This window comes from Echinops telfairi, unplaced genomic scaffold (assembly GCF_000313985.2).
Source record: "Echinops telfairi isolate 266 unplaced genomic scaffold, ASM31398v2 ScPeMD7_7469;HRSCAF=8507_1, whole genome shotgun sequence".
NCBI lineage: Eukaryota > Metazoa > Chordata > Mammalia > Afrosoricida > Tenrecidae > Echinops > Echinops telfairi.
The window spans coordinates 1,358,069-1,365,854 of record NW_022111373.1 but is presented as its reverse complement, the minus strand read 5'-3'; the positions used below and the strand labels follow the sequence as shown (position 1 = coordinate 1,365,854).

Below are 7,786 nucleotides of genomic sequence, written 5' to 3'. Positions count from 1 at the left end.
ATTTTTCAAGATTAAAAAATCTTGGGTTGTACCTAAGTGGCTCTGAGTATGTCTCCAAGGATGGCCTGTTTTCAGCAACCTGTTCCAGCCATGCATCTGAAAGATTAAGCAGAATTAAGTGAATAACCAGTGTAGAAAAGCTCTCAAATCCCTTAAATAAACCCACTTCCCTTTCCAGCATCTGGGGCAGTGGTTCTCAACCTTCTTAATGCCGTGACCCTTTAATACAGTTTCTCATGTGGTGACCCCCAACCATAAAATTATTCTCGTTGCTACTTCATAACTGTCATTTTGCTACTGCTATGAATTGGGCAACCCCTGTGAAAGGGTCATTCCACCCCCCCAAAGCGGTCACCACTCACAGGTTGACAACCACTGATCTGGGAGAATACCAAGTAAGGTGAAGGGCAAGTAATGAAATGTGGCTAAAATAATTGCCTCATAAGGGTGAGCCCCCATTGGCTGAAATTACTCCAGGCAAGGCTTTTACATCAGTAAATTAATCTTCGTCAGCACTGTCAACCTCCACCGCCACCCCTATCCCCCACCATCCCACCCCATTGCTCTTTCTTTTCAAATTAGGGGAAAGAATGGATAGGAAACATTAGACTTTTCCCTAACATTTTTCTTAGCCATATGCAGTTATACGAAGGTTAACTCATCCAAGGCCTTCTGGACCAAAAGGAAGCCACTTGGAGGCATCTTCCTGGGAGCATTCAGTTGAAGGGATGCTGTGCAAAAGAGCTAGAAGACACCTAGAAGTCACTGTGGATGACTTTAGGTTAGCCCTGTGGAAATGGCATACAAATACAGAAAAGCATTTCCTCAACCAGCAGCAACTTCTCGCTTATGGGATCTTTGGTATGCTCCAGACCTTCCTTCTCCACACAGCAAGTGACTGGCATAAAACTGCAAATAAGCATGCTCTAGAAAGTTCTGCTGAAACCAAGTCCATCTCTCGTTACAGATGAAGGGCAAGGGGATATAACAGTGGTTGTTATAATCCCTTATACTTATTAGTAGCATAAAGAACCCTGGTGGTATAGTGGTGAAGGTGCTTAGCTGATAACTAAAAAGTGGGAGTTCAATTCACCAGCTGCTCCATGGGGAAGCTATGGCCGTCTGTTTTCTTTTTTTTTTTTTTAATCATTTTTATTAAGGGCTCATACAACTCTTATCACAATCCATACATACATCAATTGTGTAAAGCACATTTGTACATTCATGGCCCTCATCATTCTCAAAACATTTGCTCTCCACCTAAGCCCCTGGCATCAGCTCCTCATTTTTCCCCTCCCTCATGAACCCTTGATAATTTATAAATTATTATTTTGTCATATCTTACACTGTCCGACATCTCCCTTCACCCACTTTTCTGTTGTCCATCCCCCAGGGAGGAGGTTATATGTAGATCCTTGTAATCAGTTCCCCCTTTCTAACCCTCCCTCCCTCCACCCTTCCGGTATCGCCACTCTCACCACTGGTCCTGAAGGGATCATCTGCCTTGGATTCCCTATGTTTCCAGTTCCTATCTGTACCAGTGTTCATCCTCTGGTCTAGCCAGATTTGTAAGGTAGAATTGGGATCATGATTGGGTGGCGGGGTGGAGAGGAAGCATTTAGGAACTAGAGGAAAGTTGTATGTTTCATCGTTGTTAAACTGCACCCTTACTGGCTCGTCTCCTCCCCACGGCATGACCCTTCCATAAGGGGATGCCCAATTGCCTACAGATAGGCTTTGGGTCTCTACTCCATATTCCCCCTCATTCACAATGATATGATTTTTTTGTTCTGATGATGCCTGATTCCTGATCCCTTCAACACCTTGTGATCGGTGGCCATCTGTTTTTATGAAGATTTTCAGTCTTGGAAACCCTGTGGGTCAGTTCTATTCTGTCTTATAGGGCCACTATGAGTCCTAAACGACTTAACAGAAGTGAGTTAAGATTATTAGCAATAAACTATAGTGGTTTATGTCATTGTTTATGTTTATTATTAGCAATAAACTATAATTTTAACTTACAAAAATTATGAAGGATGATATATATGTATATAGAGAGATTTTAATTTTATTCACAAATTTGAAACAGCTAAAAGAAAGTAAAAGTTTATAAAATTACCTATATCCTCAAAATTCTTTTTTGGGCTCTCTTTGCAGACACTGCCACTTAAATTTGTAGTCTTGTCTGGTCCTGTTATGTCCAGCCATGCCAACCCCACTGTATAGTTCAACGTAGCCATCAATGACGTCACACACCACAATGGCACTGGCCGCAAGTCCATCCATGGAGAGAAAGTTGAGAATAAGAACTTCATCCTGGAGCACACAGGTCCTGGCATCCTGTCCAGGGCACATGCTGGGCCCAATACGACGGTTCCCAGTGTTTTATCTGCCCACTCAGATGGAGTGGTTGATGGCATGCACGTGGTCTTTGGTCAGGTGGAAGAAGGCATGGACACTGTGGAAGCCATGGGGCATTTGGGGTCAGGAATGGCAAGACCAGCAAAAAGATCACCAGTGCTGACTGTGGACCATCCTAATACATTTGATCTGTAGTTCATGTTTTATCCTAAGCACCAGACCGTTCCTTGTGCAGCTCGGGAAACCACCCCTCTATTCGCAATGTGCTTGCAGGCTCGGTTACTCCTGGTGTTCTCACTCCAGCTCTTTGGGTTTCCTCCTTTCCTTGTTGCCCCTAAGTCCAGCTGGCAAGCAGAGTTAAGTGTATGATGATGAAATATAAGTTAAACATTAAAAATATATATATATATTGGGGGAGGGGGTCAACATTATTACATATAGACATCATATTCCGTTTGGGGAGGGTTATTATAAGAGCCCTGATGACATAGTGGATTGCTTGTTGGGCGGCTAAAGGCAGTCAGCAGTTCAAATCCACCCGCTGCGCCAAAGAAGAAAGAGGGGACGCTCAGCTCCTTTAAAGAGTCGCAGGCTCAGAAACCCAAAAGGGGCAACTTCAACTCTGACTCATAGAGACAATAAAAAGTTTTTAAAAACAAGAATACTGACTTTGCCTATAATTTAAAAAAACTCACTTAACTTTGTGTGTGTGTGAGAGAGAGAGAATTGGATGATCGGATGAAGGTTTCAAGAGCAGGTCAGTTTTCATTCAACAATTCATACAGCTTTCATCTCATTGATTGCAATCCCATAGGATAACATCACTTGTTCCACTTCCTCCCTGTGGTTCCTGTTTCTTTCTTTTTTAAATCATTTTATTGATGGCTCGTACAACTCTTATCATAATCCATACACACATCCATTGTGTCAAGCATATTTGTACATTTGTTGCCATCATCATTCTTAAAATATTTTCTTTCTATTTGAGCCCTTGGTATCAGCTCCTCATTTTCCCTCCCTCACCCACCCTCCCTAATGAACCCTTGATAATTTACACATTATTAATATTTTATCATATCTTACACTGTCTGGCGTCTCCCTGCACCCACTTTTCTGTTGTCCATCCCCCAGGGAGGGGGTTTTATGTAGATCATTGTGATAGGTTCCCCCTTTTTCCCCACCTTCCCCTCCCCCTCCTGGTATCTCTACTCTCATTATTGGTCCTGAGGGATGTTTCCTGATTCTATTCTTCCCTCTTTCCTAACCTTTCTGAACTTTGGCCTTGGAAAAATGCTGCCCCTTTGATCACAAATGGTTGATTATGTTAAGGAGTGTTATTCCCGTATAGACCTATCTATTGTTTGCTTGAATTTTGGGCCATTTTCTGGCTGAGTTCATTTTCAGACCTGAAGGGTGACTAAGTGTCTTCACAACTCTTACAAAACTATACTTAAAAAAGAAAAAGCCACTGTGACAGATTGATATGCTCAGACTAGTAAGGCAGAAGCAGTGGCAAAGAGAGTTAGTGGGTGATCAGTCTCATTCTAAACCTGAAGCAGGCTTGTCAGAAAGCGAAAAGGCAAAATGAATAATAAAATGAAAGCATCTTAAGAATTAGTAAAAATCTGACCTTGGGTTTTGGAGACAACTTAAAAATATATATCTTTGTAGCTATATCCTCCACTTTTAGTGCAAACTTCCAAAAGATATCCTGACATTAAAAAAATTATGAGATAAAGCATGAGATGAAAGGTCTGGTTTATGACTTGGATCCCAAAATCATAAAGTGCCCAGCAAGTCTGTCGTCCTACTATAGCAATTCTGTATTTGACAGAACCAAGAACAAATGGTTGTTTTACATGAGCTGCAAGAACTGTTTGCACTTAGTGATTAGAGTCCTGGGAAAACAAGGGCAATCTAAGATGGGCTAGTTTCCATCAGATAAAATTAATGGCTCTCAACTAAAAACTGATGTGCACTACATTGTGGGAACTGCCGCCAATGTCACCAAACAAAATGTAAATTTCACTCAAATCTCTCTCTCTCTCTCTCTCTCTCATACACACACACACTCACACACAAGCTGATGTGCAAACGAGGCATGAAAATCACTCTAATTTTTTTTTATAATATAAGAGAATTCTATGTACAACTCCATTTTATTCACTTTTAAAATCTTGGTGAATCACTCTAATTTTAAACACTCAGACTGAGTATTTGAAAAAGGAATCCTGTTTCTATACGCATACATTCTGACTCAGAGAGAGCCTACAGGACAGAGGAGAACTGCTCCAGAGCGTTTCCAAAGTCGAAATCTTTACAAAGGTAATGAACTGCCACATCTCTCTCCCTAGGAGTGGTTGGTGGTTTTGAACTACTGACCTTTCAGTTAGCAGTAACAATCAGTATCACAGGACTCCTTTTTGGTACTATAGCAAAAACAAACACAAAAATCTCACTGCTATCAAAGGAATTCAGACTCATAGCAAACCTTATATAGGGTTTTAGGCACTATAATCATTCCAAGCAGACCCCCATCTCTTGCCCCCAAAGTGGCTTGTGGATTTGTACCCACAACCTTGCAGCTAGCAATCTAATACCTACCCACAGCACCTCCTGGACTCCTTTTCTTCACACTATAAGTAGAACTTATCTCAGAAGATTCCCATATATTTTATTCTACATGGGTTTATTCTTAAAATTGGCAGAAATATAGAGTGGTTTGTTTTTTTTAATTCCCATGGTGGTGGTTTACCGAAGGGTTTAGAAACATCTACTATTTAGAGATGCGGGCTAAACCAATAGTGTACACCTCTGCTACAATGTAATGCACCTTTAGCTCCTACTTCGTGGCCAGACCAGCAGGTTCTAAGCCTATCTGAATCTGTAGCCCCCCATCAAAAGGGATTTTATAACAGAGTAATTTAACCACAGTAAAATGGGACTGAAGACCAAAATCCTCTGGAAATAGCAGCTTCTGATCTGGGGGTATCCATGGAAAATAAGTTGTGTCAGGGCATAGGCCATTTAAAAGGAATAAGGAGCTATGATGTGGTGAATTACTTGATATGGTTCTTCTATCCATAGTGTTTGTAACTTCCACCAAAGAACTTTTTCCTGCTGGGTCTGAGTAGGTGGGAGAAGATGCTGATAGGACTATATGCTTCGGTTATGATTGTTAACAGAGCTAATTGTTATTTTTAAAACTTGGAACTCTGATGTGGGGATTGATCAAATTTACCATCAAGCTGGATATAAAAGGAGCCCTGCTGGCATTGTCAGATAAGTGTTGGCCTGCTAACCACAAGGTCATTGGTTCAAACCTACCAGCCACTCCACAGTAGAAAGATGATGCTATTTGCTCATGTAAAGATTTACAGTCTCAGAAACAGCATACGGTTTTTATATACATACATGAGTCAGAATTGACTCAGTGTAGTTGGTTTGGTTTTTGGTGTGTTGTTCTTGTTAAGTACCATCAAGTCACGTATGACTCACAGTGACTCTTTGAACAACATAAAGAAGCACTACCCAGTGCTGAGTAGTGGACTCAGAACTACTTATAACTGTAATAATCCTCACAATTATTTCTATGCTTGAGCCCATTGTTATAGCCACTGTGCCAATCCATCTCCTTTAGGGCCTTCCTCTTTTGTGCTGCCCCTCTACTTTACCAAACATGGTGTCCTTCTCCAGGGACGGTCTCTCCTGACAATATGCCAAAATACCAGTGACATAACTTCCAGCATCGCAGCAACACCAAAGTCACCACAATACAACAAAATGACAAAAGTGGTGGGGTTGTTTGCTTGTTTGTTTTGCTTAGCTGAGTATAAAAGAAGCCAGAGCTCAGCTGCAGAAGGAGAGACTTGACTGTAATCAAGAATGAAGAGGAGTACTGGGGAGGTCCCAATACCCTGAAGTTCCTGGCAGGGAGAAATTCAGCTCAAAAGCTAAATAGACCCAAGGTTCTTAAAGTGGGAGAATAGCAATCCCCCTAACAGACTGCTGACCCAGTGGCACAAGCTGCTTCTGTGAGCCCCACTCCTCCCCAGAACAGCTGATGTTTCCCAGCCCCTGAGGCAACCCAGTCAGTCAAACCTCTTACCTAGCTGGGCCCTGGGCGCCCTGTGTGGATAGCAGACCTCACAACAGGTTGGTGCAGACATTCTCTGTCCTCAAGCTATATTTTTGTCATTTTTTCTTCCTCCTTTCTTTCTGCCTTCTTCTCTAGCACCATTCAGTTCCCATGTGTGCATCCTCCCCCATGCAGTACACCTATGCCCACAATAACACATTAGCAATCCCCACCCACACGGGTTGGTTTGTTTATTACCTTATTTTATTTACCGTATATACTCAAGTATAAGCCAACCCGAATATCAGCCAAGGCACCTAATTTTACCACAGAAACTGCATTTAAAAATGTGCTGAAAACTCGGCGTACACATGAGTATACATGGTAATTTGATTTTGGTACATTTGCTCTATTATAATACTTTTATTATTTTATTCTAATCTCTCTCTCTTCCTCTTCTGGTTTGGCCCCACATTCCTGAGAACAGGCATTTCACCAAGGCAAAAACAGGCAACCGAGAACCCTATGTCCTGCAAAATTATCCCTCAAAAATGAGAGAGAAAAAGATATTTCCAGACTAGGAAAAGTTAAATGAATTTGTAAGGACCAGCATTACTGAAAAATGTTTACCAAATCACTATGGGAAGAAATTCAATAACAGCAGACAAACCTGAGAGTATCATACAGCATAACACCACCCAGAAACCAAAACAATGAAAACTGCACTCAAAACAGCACAAAAATAAAGGAGGATGAAGACACAAATAGAACCACAGAAAGGGGAGGGGGCAAACATAAACAGAAAAATGATAGCAACAAACCAGCAAATATCAATAATGACATTGAATGTCAATAGATTAAATGCACCAATCAAAAGATAAGTAGTAGCACACTGGATTAGAAAACAAGATCCATCTATATGCTGCCTACACATCTTAAAGACAGAAATAGACTAAAAAAGAATGTCAAAAAATCTACCACGCCAATCGCAACCATAAAAAGTCAGGAGTAGCAATATTCATCTCTGATAAAATAGGCTTCAAGATGAATAACATAATGAGAGACAAGAGTGGACACTACATAATGATTAAAGGAACAACACGAGGATTGTGAGCATGCTGCTGGACTGGGCAGTGTTTCATTGTTCATAAAGTTTCTATGGATCAGAACTGACTCAATGGCATCTCACAACAACACCAGGAATATATAATCTTAATAAACATATTTGTACCCAATAATAGGCCCTCAAAATACATCACTCAATTTCTCAGAGTTGAAAACAGAAATAACTTGATAATAATAGTAGGAGACTTCAACACACCACTCTCAAGAAAAGACAGACCATCA

The 7,786-nt window shown here is 41.0% G+C and overlaps 1 long non-coding RNA gene across 2 annotated transcripts in view; it reads left to right on the top strand.

Annotated features, from left to right (window-relative positions):
- The window catches only part of LOC123521094, a 23,169-nt gene extending 20,177 nt beyond the window's left edge, over positions 1–2,992 (top strand). For both annotated transcript variants that reach the window (XR_006679580.1, XR_006679579.1), the window contains exon 4: positions 2,158–2,992. This is a non-coding gene — a long non-coding RNA (uncharacterized LOC123521094). The remainder of the gene's footprint in view (positions 1–2,157) is intronic.
- The last annotated feature ends 4,794 nt before the right edge of the window (positions 2,993–7,786 follow it).